The following is a 19515-nucleotide window of genomic DNA, read 5'->3' as shown; positions in this document are numbered from 1 at the left end:
GATTCTCCTATGACACACATTGAAAAAAAGCCAATTAATTACAGCATCAGATTTTGGGAAAAGAAATCAGCTTTATTCCATGAGATTGATCTGCAGGGAGACAGGGAGCGTGTGCCTTCAGGTCTGTCTCCTCAATTCAGGATTTGGGGTGAAATTTAAGAGGTTAGGGAGAATAGGCTGGCACATGGCAATGCTGGTGGCTCAGCTTTTGATGGTGGGCTTCAAGCACTCATGGTAAGGTTCTAAACATTTATGATAAGATTTTACTCATTTATGATAAGGTTCTAAACAGTTACGGTAAGGTTTTAAACATTTATGGTAAGGTGAGGAAGGAATTTTAACACCTGAGTGATGGGTTTCAAACATCTTCCTGAATGCCAGACCCCTCACTTCTGATGAGTCCAACTTTTAAGTTCCGGTCATGTCCTGGTCATCTGGCTCCATGGGGAGGAGAATCTTTGGTTCTACCTTCATTTTAGGTCAAGATTTCTTCTTCTGCACATGCTCTGGCTATGTGACTCTGCAAATTTTCTGAAAGAAAATTCTTAATCACTTTGTTGATAAGAGATGGGGTCTGTTGGAACTGGCTCTAAATGGGCCGGTAGTTACACTATTCATTGTCACCATGTCACAGCTGGGAATAACTCAAATGCCAAAGTAACTACGTAGAAGACACAAAAGTGTGGATGAGGCAACGTGGCCAAGAGTTCAGAAGAGAGGACAACTTTTTAACAACTGATAAAGAGAGAAAGCACAGGTCCAAAATGATGGCACTTGTGTTAAAGCCCGTGGTGCCAAATCTAGATTTAACACTCAATTGCGGTTTCGACCTTCCCCAGAAATCTAATCTTAATCAACCAGTCTGGAATCTTCTCGTCAGTGCCAATGAAGTAATCCATCAGGGGGTGGGGGTGGGTGGGGAGGCAAGGTTGGGGAGGCCTCTCCCTCCCCCAAGGAAGAAGAGGCAACCTGCATGAGAACACCCTTGCCCATTCCTTCCCTGAAAAGAGAAGATGTTCTTGCCCAAAATAATCCTTTCTTTTCTTTTGGTAATAACTTCCTTGCCCCATCCTCCTTCCTATAGAAACTTTCCATTTTGTATAATTCCTTGGGGTATCGCTCTGCTTTCCAGATGAGATGCTGCCCAATTCATGAATTGTTGAATAAAGCCAATTAGATTTTCAAATTTACTTGGTTGAACTTTGTTTTTTTTTGACACAACCTAGTTCTTTGAGCAACACTGGCCCTAGATGGCAAGTCTCCGTTTTCTGGATTTCCTTTCTCCTTTTAAATCAAACCAGTCCAATTAAATGCCCATTTATCACCCCTTGGGTGTTTGATGTCTCTTCATGCCACGTGGCAAAACAATAATCTTGCCTAAGCCCTACTGTTCATTCTCTCTGCTCCTGAATGTGAGAAGCTGAGCTGGAGAAAGTCTCATAGCCCCTCAAATGGCTCCATTACAAACTAAGGATCACCAGCCTTAACAAGCATTCCTAGTGTTTCTCTGATCAATTCCCTCTTTTGTTGTTCTGATTATTTTTGCTGCAGAACAAACCGTTCCAAAACATGGTGGCTTAAAACAACCATTTTATTATCTTGCTCAGTTCCACTGGCTGACTGGGCTCCATTGGAGGTTATTACTCAGGGTTTCCTAGGCAGTTGCAGTCAGATGGCAGCTGGCGCTGGAGCTGGCTGAAAGGCTGTCCAAGATGGCTTCTCTACTCACATGTCTGGTACCTCAGCTGGGATGGCTGGAGCAACTGGAGGCTGGTCAGGCATCTCTCGCTTTTCAAGTACCTCTCCATATGGCTAGATTGGGCTTCCTCCCACCATGGTGGGCTAAGGATAGTCAGACATCTTGCATGGTGGCTGGCTTCCCTCAGAGTGGCTATTTTTAATCTGCGACAAGAATCTACTTCAATGAAATACTTTTTTTCTTTTTTGATGAAGATTAGCCCTGAACTAACTGCTGCCAATCCTCCTCTTTTTGCTGAGGAAGACTGGCCCTGAGCTAACATCGTGCCCATCTTCCTCTACTTTATATGTGGGATGCCTACCACAGCATAGTGTGCCAAGCAGTGCCATGTCCACACCTGGGATCCGAACCGTCGAACCCGGGCGCCCATGCAGAACATGCGCACTTAACTGCTGCATCACCAGGCTGGCCCCAATGAAATACTTTTTTAAATGGAAGGGAGGAAAGAAGCTCTGACGAGAAGTACAATCTTGGGAAGGATTTGATCTGAAGCCAGGCTATCAGGCCCTACTTAGCTATATATTAACTTCTTCTGCCCTTTCCTACTTCCCCAAACACACATATGCACAGAAGAATAACCTCCTCTCCTTATTCCCTGCCTTGAATCTTTCACTCCACTTTTTCTGTTTTCTAAAATTTATCAATTACATGTTTGAGTTTAAAACGATCCTCTCTAGAAACTCTTCTGGAAGGTTGTGGAGCTGCTTCTAGTATTTCAAGCTCAGTGATATACTGGTTATTTATTTCTATATAACTCCAAAACTTAGTGCTGTGAAATAATAAACATTTTATGTCATAGTTTCTGTGGGTCAGGAATTTAGAAGCAGCTTAGCTGAGCGGTTCTGTCTCTGGGTCTCGCAGGAGGCTGCAGCAAGTTGTCTGCTGGAGCTGTAGTCATCTGAAGGCTTGACTGGGCCTGGAAGATCCATATCCAAGATGGTGCACTCACATAGTTCTGGTCATAGGCATGGACCTTCTGATCCTCCACAGGAGGACCTCTCCATGAATTGTTTTACCATTCGCGTGACATGGTAGCTGCCTTTTCCCCAAGTAAGCAATCCACGAGAGAGCCAGGTGGAGGCCACAATGTTTTTTATGACCTAGCCTTGGAAGTCATCCTCTGTCATTTCTGTAAGATCCTATTGGTCACAGAGGTCAGCCCTATTCAATGAAGGAGGGGACTACGCAAGGACAAGAATACTAGGAGGTGAAGATCACTGGGGTCCATCTTGAAAACTGAGCTCAGTTAAGCCAAGGAAAAGATAATGTTGAGAAAAGCAGAGACAAAAGAGGTGTGTAATATTGGCTCCAGGAGCATTTTGAGGAAAAGTCAAGTGTTGATTTGGGTCCTGAAGCTGGGAATGGGGTAGAGTCTTGAGAGCTGGTAGTCCCTGACACATCTCGCCGAAGATAAGAGGTGAAGCAGAAGCAAGGAGAATGACAAACCACTTTCTCCTCTTTCAAAGTTATTCCTGCAGGGAGAAGAGCCAAGATGGCGCCGTGAGTAGTCCTCTTTGTCTCTCGCCCTTCAAGTCTACAATTATTTGGACACTTATCGCCTGACAAAGGATATCCAGACAGCATCTCAGGACGTCTGAGACACCCACGCGACTATACATCGGAAGGCGGATGGACTTTCCTCCGGGAGGATGTGGAAATAGGTGAAAACTCTCCGACCCCGACGGGCAGCCTAGTACCCGCAAGCGGCTTTCTTCCAACGGACGCCCCCAGAGGATCCACACACATCTAGGACAGGAGCGAGAACACAACAGAGGAGCGACGGTGGAAACAGGTGACCAGAACCCTACCTAAACCCCCTGCAATTACTCCTAAACGCAGAGGGAAACTTTGGAGTTGCACACCTGAGCCCGCGGGGAGAGTCTCTCCCCGCCATTGGCGGGGAGACCCAGCCTGGTGCTCGGGGCGCCCGGAGGGTCCCAGAGAGAGACACGGAGGGCACGGAGATCTCCCAGCTGCCGTTGCCCGCCCCGTGGGACTAGGGATTGCAGGAGATCTCGGAGAGGACCGGGGCCGGGGGAACTTTCAAAGGCCGGTTCTGCGACCCGGAGGGGAAGCGCCGGAGCTCCGCCCGGGCAGCAGACAAAACTCTCTGTCTGCCGTTAGCAGAGGGGCCACACTGAACATTCACGGCTCCGGGAGAGGCCCGGAGAGAATCCCAGAGGGCGGGGCGACCCCCAGCTGCCGTTGCCCGCCCCGTGGGGCTAGGGATTGCCGGAGATCTCAGAGAGGACTGGGGCTGGAGAGAGTTCCAGAGACCCAGCTTAGTAGCCTAGGGGGAAACCCTACAGGCTCACAGCAGCCTTAGGGAAAGCCTCTGCACAGCACCAGTAGAAGGCACCCAGCTGCCAGCCACAAGGCTGGAAGACCCCAGGGCAAAAGCAGCATAGCTAGGTGTACTAACCACAGACTGTAGAAGATGCCAATAGCTCTCCTGCGACCCATAGAGGACAAGTGAGATTTGGTGGGTGCCGACAGCAACGGAGCGACAAATATAAGTGATCCCACCCCTGGCCGCAGGAAAAGCCCATAACACCGTTGCAGACCCCAAGGAGAGAGCACATCTAGGTGGGCTGCAACAGTAGGCACCTGCAGCCTGAAGCCCCCCTGTGACGGCCCCCACGGCAGAGGAGGGAATCCAAAGGGCCACTGTGGCTACGAAGAGGGGCCCAGGCCCAGTTAGCAACTATGGACAGGGTTCCTGGTTGGTGAAGTATAAACAGCTGCTCCCCCCACCGCAGCAGCTGAAACAAGTGAAAGGAGCAACTAAACTCTATCTCCATGCGGAGGCACAAATCAACAACATCAAGCAATATGAAAAAATACATTAAATCTCCAGAACAGAAAGAAAGCAACAAATACACAGAAAACAATCCCAAAGAAAATGAGATATATAACCTAAATGACGATGACTTCAAAACAGCCATCATTAAGATTCTCAATGAGTTAAGAGAGAATTCTGACCGACAACTCAACGAGTTCAGGAGCTATGTCACAAAAGAGTTTGATACGATAAAGAAGAACCAAACAGAAATATTGGAAATGAAGAACACAATAGAGGAGATTAAGAAAAATCTAGATGCTCTGAACAGTAGGGCCGATAATATGGAGGAAAGAATTAGCAATTTGGAAGATGGCAATATAGAATTGTTGCAGGCAGAGGAGGAGAGAGAAGCAAGACTTAAAAGAAATGAAGAAACTCTCCGAGAATTATCAGACACAATTAGGAGATGCAACGTAAGGATTATAGGTATACCAGAGGGAGAAGAGAAGGAGAAAGGGGCAGAAAACCTATTCAAAGAAATAATGGCTGAGAACTTCCCAAATCTGGTGAGGGAGATGGATCTTCAGGTGACAGAAGCCAATAGATCTCCAAACTTTATCAATGCAAGAAGACCAACTCCACGGCATATAGTAGTGAAGCTAGCAAAAGTCAACGACAAGGAGAAAATATTAAGGACAGCCAGGCAAAAGAAACTAACCTACAAAGGAACCCCCATCAGGCTATCAGCAGATTTCTCAGCAGAAACTTTACAGGCTAGAAGAGAGTGGAATGATATATTCAAAAATCTGAAGAACGAAAATCTACAGCCGAGAATTCTCTACCCAGCGAAAATATCCTTCAAATACGATGGAGAAATAAAAACTTTCCCAGATAAACAAAAATTAAGAGAGTTGATTGCCACAAAACCTCCTCTTCAGGAAATCCTCAGGAAAACCCTCATTCCTGAAAAATCCAAAAAAGGAAAGGGGCTACAAAACCAAGAGCAGAGGAGATTAGAAGGACAACAACAGAGAGTAGCAGCTCTACATCAGAACAGATTAAACCATGGGACGAGAAACAAAGGAAACTGAAGAAAACCGGAAAACAAGACACAAAATGGGAGTGGTAGGCCCCCACGTCTCAATAATCACTCTAAATGTAAATGGATTGAACTCCCCAATCAAAAGACACAGAGTGGCAGGATGGATCAAAGAACAAGATCCAACAATATGCTGCCTCCAGGAAACACACCTCAGCCCCAAAGACAAACACAGACTCAGAGTGAAGGGATGGAGAACAATACTCCAAGCTAATAATGAACAAAAGAAAGCAGGTGTCGCTATACTAATATCAGACAAGGTAGATTTCAAAGCAAAACAGATAAAGAAAGATAAAGAGGGACAGTATATAATGATAAAAGGGACTCTCCACCAAGAAGACATAACACTTATAAATATATACGCACCCAACACAGGAGCACCAAAATTTGTAAAGAAACTCTTAATAGAACTAAAAGAAGACATCAACAACAATACAATAATAGTAGGGGACCTCAACACACCATTAACACCAATGGACAGAACATCCAGACAGAAAATCAACAAGGAAATAATAGAATTAAATGAAAAATTAGACCAGATGGACTTAATAGATATATATAGAACACTTCATCCAAAAACAGAAGGTTACACATTCTTCTCAAGTGCACATGGAACATTCTCAAGGATTGACCATATTTTGGGAACCAAAGCAAACATCAATAAATACAAGAGAGTTGAAATAATATCAAGCATCTTTTCTGATCATAACGCTATTAAACTAGAAATCAACTACAAGAAAAAAGCAGAGAAAGGTGCAAAAATGTGGAGACTAAACAACACGCTTCTCAACAAACAATGGATCATTGAAGAAATTAAAGAAGAAATCAAATATTATCTGGAGACAAATGAAAATGAGAACACGACATACCAAATCATTTGGGATGCAGCAAAAGCAGTCCTAAGAGGGAAATTCATCGCAATACAGGCTCACCTCACTAAACAAGAAAAAGCTCACGTAAGCAACCTCAAACGACACCTAACGGAACTAGAAAAAGAAGAACAAACAAAGCCCAGAGTCAGTAGAAGGAGGGAAATAATAAAAATAAGAGCAGAAATAAACAATATTGAAACAAAAAAGACAATAGAAAGGATCAATGAAACAAAGAGTTGGTTCTTCGAAAGAATTAACAAAATTGACAAACCCCTAGCCAGACTCACCAAGAAAAGAAGAGAGAAAGCGCAAATTAATAAAATCAGGAATGACAGAGGAGAAATCACAACAGATACCAATGAAATACAAGAGATCATAAGAGAATACTATGAAAAACTATATGCCAACAAATTGAACAACTTGGAAGAAATGGACAAATTCCTAGACTCCTACAATCTCCCCAAACTGAATCAGGAAGAAATGGAGAATCTGAATAGACCAATCACAAGTAAGGAAATAGAAACGGTAATCAAAAACCTCCCCAAAAACAAGAGTCCAGGACCAGACGGCTTCTCTGGAGAATTCTACCAAACATTCAAAGAAGACTTAATACCTATTCTCCTCAAACTGTTCCAGAAAATTGAGAAAGATGGAGAACTCCCTAACACATTCTATGAAGCCAACATCACTCTGATCCCCAAACCTGACAAGGACAACACAAAGAAGGAGAACTACAGGCCGATATCACTGATGAACATAGATGCAAAAATCCTCAACAAAATTTTGGCAAACCGATTACAGCAATACATCAAAAAGATTATACACCATGATCAAGTGGGATTTATACCAGGGACACAGGGATGGTTCAACATCCGCAAGTCAATCAACGTGATACACTACATCAACAAAATGAAAAACAAAAACCACATGATCATCTCAATAGACGCAGAGAAAGCATTCAACAAGATCCAACACCCATTTATGATAAAAACCCTCAGTAAAATGGGTATAGAAGGAAAGTACCTCAACATAATAAAGGCCATATATGATAGACCCACAGCCAACATCATACTCAATGGACAAAAGCTGAAAGCCATCCCTCTGAGGACAGGAACAAGACAAGGGTGCCCACTTTCACCACTCCTATTCAACATAGTACTGGAGGTGCTGGCCAGAGCAATTCGGCAGGAAAAAAAAATAAAAGGAATCCAAATAGGTAACGAAGAAGTAAAACTCGCGTTGTTTGCAGACGACATGATCTTATACATAGAAAACCCCAAAGAATCCACAGAAAAACTATTAGAAATAATCAACAACTACAGCAAAGTAGCAGGGTATAAAATTAACGTGCATAAATCAGTAGCATTTCTATACACTAACAATAAACTAACAGAAAAAGAACTCAAGAACTCTATCCCATTCACAATCGCAACGAAAAGAATAAAATACCTTGGGATAAACTTAACCAAGGAAGTGAAGGATCTATACAATGAAAACTACAAGACTTTCTTGAAAGAAATAGGCGATGACATAAAGAGATGGAAAAACATTCCTTGCACATGGATTGGAAGAATAAACATAGTTAAAATGTCCATACGACCTAAAGCAATATACAGATTCAATGCTATCCCAATCAGAATCCCAAGAACATTCTTCACAGAAATTGAACAAACAATCCTAAAATTCATATGGGGGAACAAAAGACCACGAATTGCTAAAGCAATCCTGAGCAAGAAAAACAAAGCCGGCGGAATCACAATCCCCAATTTCAAAACATACTACAAAGCTACAGTGATCAAAACAGCATGGTACTGGTACAAAAACAGGTCCACAGATCAATGGAACAGAATTGAAAGCCCAGAGATAAAACCACACATCTATGGACAGCTAATCTTCGACAAAGGAGCAGAGGGCCTACAATGGAGAAAAGAAAGTCTCTTCAACAAATGGTGCTGGGAAAACTGGACAGCCACATGCAAAAGATTGAAAATTGACCATTCTTTTTCACCACACACCAAAATAAACTCAAAATGGATCAAAGACCTAAAGATTAGGCCTGAGACAATAAGTCTTTTGGAAGAGAATATAGGCAGTACACTCTTTGACATCAGTTTCAAAAGAATCTTTTCGGACACTATAACTCCTCAGTTGAGGGAAACAATAGAAAGAATAAACAAATGGGACTTCATCAGACTAAAGAGCTTCTTCAAGGCAAGGGAAAACAGGATTGAAACCAAAAAACAGCTCACTAATTGGGAAAAAATATTTACAAGCCACTTATCCGACAAAGGGTTAATCTCCATAATATACAAAGAACTCACACTGCTTAACAACAAACAAACAAACAACCCGATCAAAAAATGGGCAGAGGACATGAACAGACATTTCTCAAAAGAAGATATGAATATGGCCAATAGACACATGAAAAGATGTTCATCATCGCTAATCATCAGGGAAATGCAAATCAAAACTACACTAAGATATCACCTTACCCCCGTTAGATTGGCAAAAACATCCAAAACCAAGAACGACAAATGTTGGAGAGGTTGTGGAGAAAGAGGAACCCTCATACACTGTTGGTGGGAATGCAAACTGGTACAGCCACTATGGAAAACAGTATGGAGATTTCTCAAAAAGTTAAAAATAGAAATACCCTATGACCCAGCCATCCCATTACTGGGTATCTATCCTAAGAACCTGATATCAGATATCTCAAGAGTCCGTTGCACCCCTATGTTCATCGCAGCATTATTTACAATAGCCAAGACGTGGAACCAGCCTACATGCCCAGAAACTGATGATTGGATAAAGAAGATGTGGTATATATACACAATGGAATACTACTCAGCCATAAAAAAAGACGAAATTGGCCCATTCACAACAATGTGGATGGACCTCGAGGGCATTATGTTAAGCGAAATAAGTCAGTCAGAGAAAGACGAACTCTATATGACTCCACTCATAGGTGGAAATTAGTATATTGAGAAGGAGATCTGATCGGTGGTTACCAGGGAAAAGGGGGGGTGGGGGGAGGGTACGGAGGGGGAAGTGGTGTACCCACAACATGACTAACAAAAATGTACAACTGAAATTTCACAAGCTTGTAATCCATCATAACATTAATAATAAAAAAAAAATAAAAAAAATAAAAAAAAAAAGTTATTCCTGCACTAACAACAGGAGACAAGCTGCCCCGCCCTTAAAATGTCATTTTCCATTTCTTGGCTGAACCATGAGAGGAATATTTCTTCTGAATAATTAATTGGTTTTATGAAAATGGAAAGATATTTTCAGCTTCTAATAAGAAATGAGGGTCGCTTAAATGATATCCTTACCCAGCAAGGACACAGTCTTTCAGGAAGTTTATTTTTGCCAGCACAATTAGTAGTTACTTTACAGGACAATAAAGTCCAAGTTTCACGCTGGGATGAAAGATGGTGATTTTCCAGTTCGTGCTAAATGAAAATGGAAGCAAATAGAACTTTGCAATCAAAACAGGAAGGGAAAACCAGACTGCAATGTGACAAGAACTTAGAGCTTTGTTCTTTCACAACACATAGGGAAGCAAAGAGTTTTTTAACTACTTTCATCAGAGCCAAATCTCTTGGAAGAATGCCCTCTACGTGCTGTGTCTACTTCACCTCCCCCATTCCCTCTAGGTTGGCTTTTGCTCCCACCATTTCATTGAACCTGCTTTCATCATGGTTAACAATGACCTACTTGTTGCCCAATCCAGTGGACATCTTTCTGTTTTTGTGTTTACTGATCTCTAAGCAGCGCTGACCCAGTTGACCACCCTCTTGTTTCTGGAAACACTCTTCTCCTGGTTTCTGGGATCCCATTTTCTCCTTGGTTGCCATCTCCTTGCTGTCTACGTAAGCTCTTTCTCCACTATCCAACCTCTAAATGTTGGGGATCCTGATCATTTTGTCTCTTGTCTTTCTGCATGGTCTTATCTAATCCCATGGCTCCGATACCATCTAGGTGCCAACAATGTTGACATTAATATCTCCAGCTTCGATCTCTTCCTGGACCTGACTCCTATATCAAACTGCCTTCTTGATACTTCCCCCAGGGAATTTCTCAGACGTCACAATGTGTCTCTTGGCTCCTAGTCTCCCATACCTGTGGCACCACCTTCAGCCTTACCTGTTTTGTAAATGATACCACCTCTTGATTCTTGATTCATCCTTTCCCCAATTTATCAGAAGTGCTGTTGATTTTATCTTCAAAGCCCATTTCAAACCTGTCCACTTTCATTACCACCAAATCTCCTTGCCCTGTACGACCCATTCTCCAGACAGAAAATAGGTTGATCTTAAAATAAAAATCAGATCATGCCACAGTCTACTTAACATCCTTCAATGGATTCCTACTACACTTAGAATTAAATGTAAATTTGCAGTATCCTCTAAGCTGTTACACGACCGACCAGCCCACCTTCCCAAGCTCATTTCATATCATTGTCTTTTTGACTCACTACTCCAACCATGTCCAGCTTCAGGGCCTTTGCATATGCTGTTTCTTTTTTGTAGAATCTCCTCCCATACTCTCCTTTTGCTGGCTCTTTCTCCTCCTTTGGGTCTTAGTTTAATTATTGTCCACTTGGAGAGGCCTCCCCTGACCACTCTATCTGAAATAAGCCTCTTTGTTTCCCCTATTCTCTTCTTAGCTCCTTTTTTCTTTCCATCATCACAGTTATTCCCATAGTTATAATGCCAGCCCAATTTTTCCGCAAATAAGGACACTGAGAAACTTTTAAGGAACTTGTTAGATTTAAAACAAATCAAAGGCAACATCAGCAAAGAACTGCTTCTCTCCTAACTGAGGATCCTGTTGGATGTGACCAGTCACACCCAATAGCACCCATTTCTAAAAGTTGATAAAGTGGATCAGCATCTGAAACCAAAAATGAAGACACTCTTGAGACTCCTTCAGTGGAAAGTGTTTAGCTAAACAGTTCCTGTTTTGCTGTGGTCTTGGCCCTTAATGACCCAGCGGCATTTAACTTAGCATGCAGAGACTGGAAGAATTTTCTCACAACAAGTCTCATTTCCTGTGTTTCTCATTGGAGTTTATTATTTTCTTTTTTCCTCCTCTAAGACCAAAGTCCTAGGAGATGGACATTGCCTTGCTGGAGTAAGAGAAGAAAGTTTAAACTCAACTTTCCCTCTGTATGAGTGCACGAATGAAACTCCAGGTTAGATTCTGGCATTTAAAATTCTTACATGCATAGAAAATAGCAACATTAAGAAAATATACCCTTTAGGGGCTGGCCTGGTGGTGCAGCAGTTAAGTGCGCACGTTCCACTTCAGCGGCCCGGGATTCGCTGGTTCGGATCCCAGGTGCGGACATGACACCTCTTGGCAATCCAATGCTGTGGCAGGCATCCCACATACAAAGTAGAGGAAGATGGGCACGGATGTTAGCTCAGGGCCAGTCTTCCGCAGCAAAAAGAGGAGGATTGGCAGCAGGTGTTAACTCAGGGCTGATCTTCCTCAAAAAAAAAAAAAAAGAAAATATACCCTTTAAAGTACAACTTCTCACTTTTGTTTTTATGGCAAGTCTTTGTGTCTCATACACTGAGCTGACAATAGGTCTCCTAATAATTATATGCTTGAAGTTGTCATCTGCTTGGCTAGAACTTACTCAGGAATTTGAATTTTGTTCTAACCCCTTAAACAGCTTCTCTTCTGTTTTGTTAATAAATCATTAAATATTGGGTTAAGTCACCAGCAAGTTTTCAGTGGAATTTAAACCACTGAAGCTCCTACTTTCCGACATTCATAAAAACCATAGACCACCTTTGTCGGGTTGCAGCTCCTGAAATTCTAGCTCACAAAGGGGACTATATTCTGTTCCGTGAATTCAGATCATTCCCCAAGGAACCAAAAATGTTTCAAGAGCTTCAAAATAAATCACAAAACACTGAATGGATGAATAAAATTCTCTGGGAAGGAGTTTACTTTGTAGGGAATAGGCTTATATTAGCAAATCTTCTTAGGATAACTAAAATAATTTTTGCACGCAGAAAGTGTGCCACCAGATATCACGAGGTCAAAGATTCTGGGCTCAACTGTCCCTGAGGAAAGTTTGAGGAGAAAAATGTGCCTTGCTGTTCCTATTTGTTTCTATGAGGAAGAAAACTTATTTCAGAACTAAAATGCCTTTTATATTTTCTTCTACCACTTTAATACAATCCCTAATTAGGACCCAATTAAAAAATTTAAATGATACGGAGAGAAACACTTGGTTTTGTTCTTTGAACTGTAAGGATCAGAGGATCCAGCTAGGAGATTGTCCTAAGCCATCCAAGCATGTTGTATGTGTTAAGGGCATTTTCTTGGCTGCTTCTAAAGGGGGTCGTTTATAGTGAGCCAGGCACCGAGTTGTCCGGCTTAACTTCTGTGTAGAAAATTACATCAGTTCCATCTCTAATTCACAGTGTCTGCTGAACTTCTGGAAGAAATTATGAGATGCCATGAGCTGCAAGCCACAGCTCTCCTTTTATTGCTCAAGAAATGCAGACAGGGTGCATTTCTGCTCTCGATGAGCCAGCCAAATTGCCCAGCCCTGAGCATGGTGTCTTCTCCTTTAATTGGGTCCTGTGGCCACAGGCCTCCATCAATCACCCCCACTTTCAGAAGGAAGGCACGACACACAACCAAAATGTTTCAGAGCTGAAGGGACCTGGGGAGTACCTCCTCCATCGCTGTCATTTTTTTTTTTAGTCATTGATCAATCTTTTATTTTGGAGTTGACAAAACAGAGTAGTACTTTCCTACATTCTCAATAAGTGACTTAATTAGAAAATGACCACTAGACATCATTTTAGAGGGGAAATCTGAAAGAGAGGAACAGATTTGCCCACTCTGATGTGTACGTGGCAATCATACCACAATCCAGGAAGAAACCTGAGGAGGATGATTTTGTACACTGAGGTTTTAACCAGCATTGCTAGCAATCGTTTATCAATGGAACAATATTTAGTAAAACCCAACTCTTGAACTGTGGTGGTATGTGTGTAAATTCTCCTTCCCTCTTACCTTGACATGGCGACACTGTCAAAACTCTTCATTTTTCTTCTCTTAGCTGATTAGCTCTAACCAAAAATGTATGTGAGCCCGTCCAACCTCCCCTTTCTGTGCTCCTTCTCCACCTCAGTGGTCCTACATCCAGCCCTCTTCCAATTCTCTCTTCTCTTCCAACAAAGGCTGTTCTTGAATAAGTTCACTTTAGCATAAATACCGGATATGGTTTCTGACAACACTCTTAGGCGTATGTGTATTTTAGCAGGAGGAAACACTCTAGGCCAAAAGAATGAATTTCTAATTGTGGAATTTGCAAACCTCTCATTTTAAAGAAGAGAAATCTGAGGCCCTGAGAGGCCAAGGAGACGTGCCTGAGGTTACCCCGCTGGCTGGTGATGAGTTGAAACTGGAACTCTTGGCTTCCTATCCCACACCACTCTCCTTTCTTGCTACCAGATGTCCTGCCATGCGGTGACATCCACAAAAAATGTACTTGGATTTCGTGGATCTGGGGTACTTGTGTAAAGAACCCTCCACAGATAGTGATGTCAGATCCACTCATAGTGAATTTCTAAGAAACACACCGTTCCCACGACTTCTACAATCAGCTGCTAACAGTTTTGCATTTCCGCCACAGGAAATACAGAACAAATATTTTCCATTCTGCAGAGAAATGTTTGGAATGGACTTTTTTTATATATATATATATATATTTTTTTTTCCTTTTTCTCTCCAAAGCCCCCTGGCACATAGTTGCATATTCTTCATTGTGAGTCCTTCTAGTTGTGGCATGTGGGACGCTGCCTCAGCATGGTTTGATGAGCAGTGCCATGTCCGCGCCCAGGATTCAAACCAACGAAACACTGGGCCCCTGCAGCGGAGCATGCGAACTTAACCACTCGGCCACGGGGCCAACCCCAAGGAATGTACTTTTGGTGACTTTGCTAAGGAAAAAAGCTTATTTGATCCCACTTTTACTTAGAACTCAAGGTCAGTTTTCTGGACCCTTAGGGGCCAGCACTTGCTTTAGGACACTCAGGAGGTCCCTGATCCACACATCATGGATCCTGCCAGTCCCCTAGCTCCAAGGGGCCTGTCTCTCCTTCCTCTGCCTTGAACCACCACATCCTTTTGCAGCCTTTCCCCTGAGGCTGGTCCCCCCCAAATTGCAGCAACTCACAAGGTATGTAGGTGTGTAAGATTTCATTATACGGTTGACGAAAACTCAGACCATGTGTGAAACACGGGAAGGAAGGAATTTAAAATGAGGCGATGTAAGAATTTTTCTTTACTTCAAGGGAAAACTTTCCAAAAGTTGAATTCTTGACTGGGGTTCCTTGCTGGCGACCCCCAGTTCCTAAATCTGCCCCTAACAACTCAACTCTCTGTAAAAGATTCCCCTTTGCTGCCACGCATAGATCTTCTGCTTGTTCAAAGCCCCAGGCCCTGCCCACAGGACTTGGTCTTGGGTCCTCATCATGTCCATCCCTGAGTGGTACATGGCCCCAAGGCTGATTTATTTGGTCTGGATCAACAACCAAGGGGGCAAGAGTGTCAGGACAGTTCTCGAAGGCTTTGGCATTCCAAGTCCTTTTGAAGACTCCAGCGTGGACGTGAGTCCCTGAATCCTAACCCTCAACTCCAAACCTCCTTACCAGTGTAGTTTCAGATTAAACTCTTAATTTCTAAGCCAGCCCTGATGGCCTAGTGGTTAAAGTTCGGCACACTCCGCTTCAGCGACCTGGCCTGGTTCATGGACATGGAACCACACTACTTGTCTGTCAGTAGCCATGCTGTGGTGGCGGCTCACGTAGAAAACCCAGAAGGACTTACAACTAGAATATACAGCTATGTACTGGGGTCTTGGGGAGGAAAAAGCAAAACAAAATAAAGCAAAAAACTCTTCATTTCCTAGTTGCCCGTCAGGGAAACAAAGGGTCACACACACACAAACACACACAGTCTCCCAATGGCAGACACATGCAGTGTAAACTCAAAAGGAGGAAGTCAAACATTTTCCTAACACATCCTATAATTTGCACAGTTCTCTCTCCCCAATGGTATAAAATTTCATATTGTTATATGAGCTGGTACTCATTCCTTTCCTTAATCTGCCTTCCCCTCCCCTTTCCCCTTTCAAATTGTTTCCTCAGGCCTGTTTGGAATCTGAAACGGGTCTGTGATGAGCCCACTGCGTTTCTCAACAACTGTTCTCAGCTACACAAAGACCCAGCTAAAGCTCTGAAGTGAACATATGTGAGTGTGTATAGTTATTACTTTAGGCTATTTGTGCTGTATATATTCTATTTCCTGCTTTTTTAAAAAAAGTCTTGTGACCCAAAGCTGGATTCAAAGTATCCATTATTCAGAGTAAATAAAGAGTCATAGTTATCAAATTCCACATGGGATCCTCTGGACTCTTGTAAATGCATTGGACGGGCTTCCTGAGAACTACAACAGAGATAATAATGGAGCATATCTCACAGCGTAGTTGGGAGATTTTAGTGAATTCACATATAATACAAGCATGCACATATAACCTAAAAGCAAAGAGCTAAACACAGCACCTGGCACATAGCAAGTACCCAACACCCTTTTTTGATTATTATTATGTATATATATCTATGGTTTCCATAGGAGATTTCAGTTTTTAAAAATGCTACTGCTTAAAAATTGAAAATCTTGGGGCCAGCCTGGTGGTGCAGGGGTTAAGTGCACACGTTCTGCTTGTCGGCGGCCCAGGGTTCACTGGTTCGGATCCCAGGTGCAGACATGGCACCGCTTGGCACGCCATGCTGTGGTAGGCCACCCACGTATAAAGTAGAGGAAGATGGGCACAGATGTTAGCTCAGGGCCAGTCTTCCTCAGCAAAGAGAGGAGGATTGGCAGTAGTTAGCTCACGGCTAAGCTTCCTCAAAAACAAATTAAAAAAAAAATTGAAAATCTCAGCTCTGGCTGGAAGCTTCAAACTACAGGTTGAAAGAAAGTCTCACATATTGTCCAGTAAAGACCTTTGTATCTTTGAGGAACCTGTGCTTGAGGGAAACACGTTGTCTTCCATCATGTAAATCAGCCATGGGTTTTGAAAGCCAATCTATTCTCCAAAACATCCTCACGAGGTAGGTTCCAGTATCATCAATGCCGTGTCACAGTTGCGGAACTTGAAGCTGACTTACACAATAGAGTGAACTTGTCGGTTCACAGGTTGAGAAATCCAGAGATAGGCTGGTTTCAGATGCAACTGGGGTAGGTGTAGCTTGAGCCAGCGCTCAGATCTTGTGATTGTTTCTTGCCTCCACTTTCCCATGTTGGCTGTAATTCCAGCAAGCTTCTCTCATCATTTTAAGATTTCTGTCAATAACTCAAAAGCCACATGCTTCTTTGCTCACATCCAAAGACAGCGACCATCTCTTCTGGTAGATCTTTTGGAAAATTAGGAAAGCTTCTTTTTCAGAAGCCTCCATCAGACCTCCTCTCATTGTTTCAGTGCCTTAATTCAGAAATCAGTGCGGGGGCCTGCCCCGTGGCGCAGCGGTTAAGTGCACACGTTCCGCTTCGGCCGCCCGGGCTTCCCCGGTTTGGATCCCGGGTGCGGACATGGCACCATTTGGCAAACCATGCTGTGGTAGGCATCCCACATATAAAGTAGAGGAAGATGGGCATGGATGTTAGCTCAGGGCCAGTCTTCCTCAGCGAAGAGAGGAGGATTGGCAGTAGTTAGCTCTGGGCTAATCTTCCTCAAAAAAAAAAAACAAAAGAAAGAAATCAGTATGGCTTGGAGGTGGAGGAGCACGTGGGCTTTTCCAAATGGCTTAAACCTGAGTCTGAGTATGGCATGAATCACCCTAAAACAACACTACAAAAATGGGAGAGGGGGCGTCTCAAAGGAAGTCCAGGGTTGTTGCAGATTTTTATCACAGGACGCAGATTCTGAGATGGACGTTAACATACAGGGGTATTAGGGAGTGCCCTTGTGAGCAGCACCCTTGGAAAGGAAGGAGGATTGAGCAGAGAGAGGAGTTGGACAGCAAAGATACCTCAAAAAGTGCTCCACGACCAGAAAGACCTGCAACTAAAATATACAACTTGGTACTGGGGGACTTTGGGGAGAAGAAGAAAAGAAGAAGAAGAAAAAGGCTTGGCAACAGACGTTAGGTCAGGTGCCAATCTTAAAAAAGAAAAGAATACGTTGCTTGCATGCAGTTGAACTAAAAAAAAAAAAAAACGTGCTCCAGCCAACTCTACAGGGGGCTCTGGAGCTGGGAAGATCCTTAGAAGTGTCTTGAGTTGGAGCAAGGTGGGTGGGAGTGAAAGGCTGGGCTTTATACCTCCCCTTCTCCCAAACCAGTTTTGGTGTGTAGGATGCCCAGGAAGGAAGCATGGTCCCGAGGGAGCCAGTTCTTTTTAGGAGAAGCCAATTCCTGGAAAGGGACTCAGCTGACAGCTGACAACACTTTCAGCAGCTGGGAGAATAAGTCCTTCCGGCATGAAGAGGAAGCTAGGCAGTGCATCCCAGTAATCATGAAGCAGTTGTGGGAAAGGAAACAAGTGCCTCAGCCTCTAGGACGCAAAGCCCAGATCTGCACGCACGCCTTTTAGACGGCATCACCCAGCTCTCACCTTGCTGCTTACTGTTCAGTGTGTGCTGATTTCTACCCACTGACCACTGCAGAGCGTTCCTGGAAACAATCCCAGACACACAGTATCTAGGTGTCAGCTGTCCATCCATGTGTGTCATGTGAGTAACTAAGAGGGCTGAACGCCAGGAGGAAACCAGTGACGCTACACCTCACTGGGTGGTTAGGGAGACAAGATGTCTGGCCAGATTCTTGTGAGAGAACTGTTCGGTTTGAACAAATGAGAAATGTGAAGGACTTGGAAAGGTTACAAGGAAGTCACTACAATGATGAATGTTTTTCTGAACCAGCACAGGCAGGAAAAAGGAAAGACTGCAAATCAGCGATGGTCTTGGTGATCTCACAAAGTGAGACGATCCGTTTTACATTGTGATGCAAAATTCAGCATGCAAACACATAAAATTGGCAATTACAGTCTCCTTCTGGCAAACATGCCAGATTATTTCATTCCCGACAAAATAATCAAAATCTTACCAATACCAGGTTCCTCCATTTAGACACTTCAGCTCAGACGTTTTGCATGTTCCTATGGACAGCGAAATTAAAAATACGCTTATTGGAAGAAAACACCCTGGCAGCTTTAGAGCAGCTAAAGTGAGGGTGAAACCCTGACCCAGCTTTAGAACGTTGGTCCACGGAAGCTGCATCCAATAAACTTCTTAATCATGTCTGGTTCCCATGGCAACAGCCACTGAAGCAGCTTCCCTGAATAAGACTGAATGTGATAACTGCTAACATGGAAATATAAATCCTCCCCTGTTCTCTGTGTTTTTCAGCATTTCTCTCTCCGACACGTTCTGTGTTACAAAGCAGGGCTTGGAACCCTGCCTGTATCTCCCTTCTCCTGCACTCAACAAATTTCCATGGCAAAGCCCCCTCTCCACTGTGTTTTCAGCATAGAACATAGATGTGAGGGGAGGGGAGTATTACATGTATTCTAAAAGACGAGGAAAGTGATTGCAAATAGTTTCTTACCCATCTGTGTCTCTCACTAAGAGCCCTATTTTTTCTTTCCGGCACTAATGCTTTTTTCTGTCGGAATCAAATGAAAGCATATTTGTGTTCGGGAACAAGACAGATTTCCTAAGTAACAGAGAAGCTATTTTTAGAGGATCTCCGGAGGGGGAAGATCTTGGAATCCACCTAAACTTAGATCCAGCTTTTGGTACGGTATGTCTCCCAGGGCACACGTGCACAAACATTTCATCCGGCTTATTATAAACTTCCTGAGATGTCCTCAAAAAGGCCAGAATAGGATGGAGCCTGGAGCTGCCAAATGGAACATCACACATCCTTTTCCTTTAAAGCATGTTGTCAGTTTTTTAGCTCTTGAA

At 43.3% G+C, this 19515-nt stretch overlaps 1 long non-coding RNA gene across 2 annotated transcripts; it reads right to left on the bottom strand.

The window, feature by feature from the left end:
- Positions 1–2130: 2130 nt before the first annotated feature.
- Positions 2131–18937, bottom strand: LOC139040309 (uncharacterized). Of its 2 annotated transcripts, none has more exons than XR_011494583.1 (3): positions 18656–18937; positions 11775–17281; positions 2131–3231 (listed from the first exon to the last, which is right to left on the bottom strand). It is a non-coding gene; the product is annotated as an uncharacterized lncRNA (long non-coding RNA). The 2 variants fall into 2 exon arrangements; XR_011494582.1 differs by having other exon boundaries at positions 11775–17277.
- Positions 18938–19515: the final 578 nt, after the last annotated feature.

This window comes from Equus asinus, chromosome 15, assembly GCF_041296235.1.
Source record: "Equus asinus isolate D_3611 breed Donkey chromosome 15, EquAss-T2T_v2, whole genome shotgun sequence".
Taxonomy (NCBI): domain Eukaryota; kingdom Metazoa; phylum Chordata; class Mammalia; order Perissodactyla; family Equidae; genus Equus; species Equus asinus.
The sequence above is the reverse complement of the archived record's forward strand: the minus strand, read 5'-3'. Positions and strand labels throughout refer to the sequence as shown.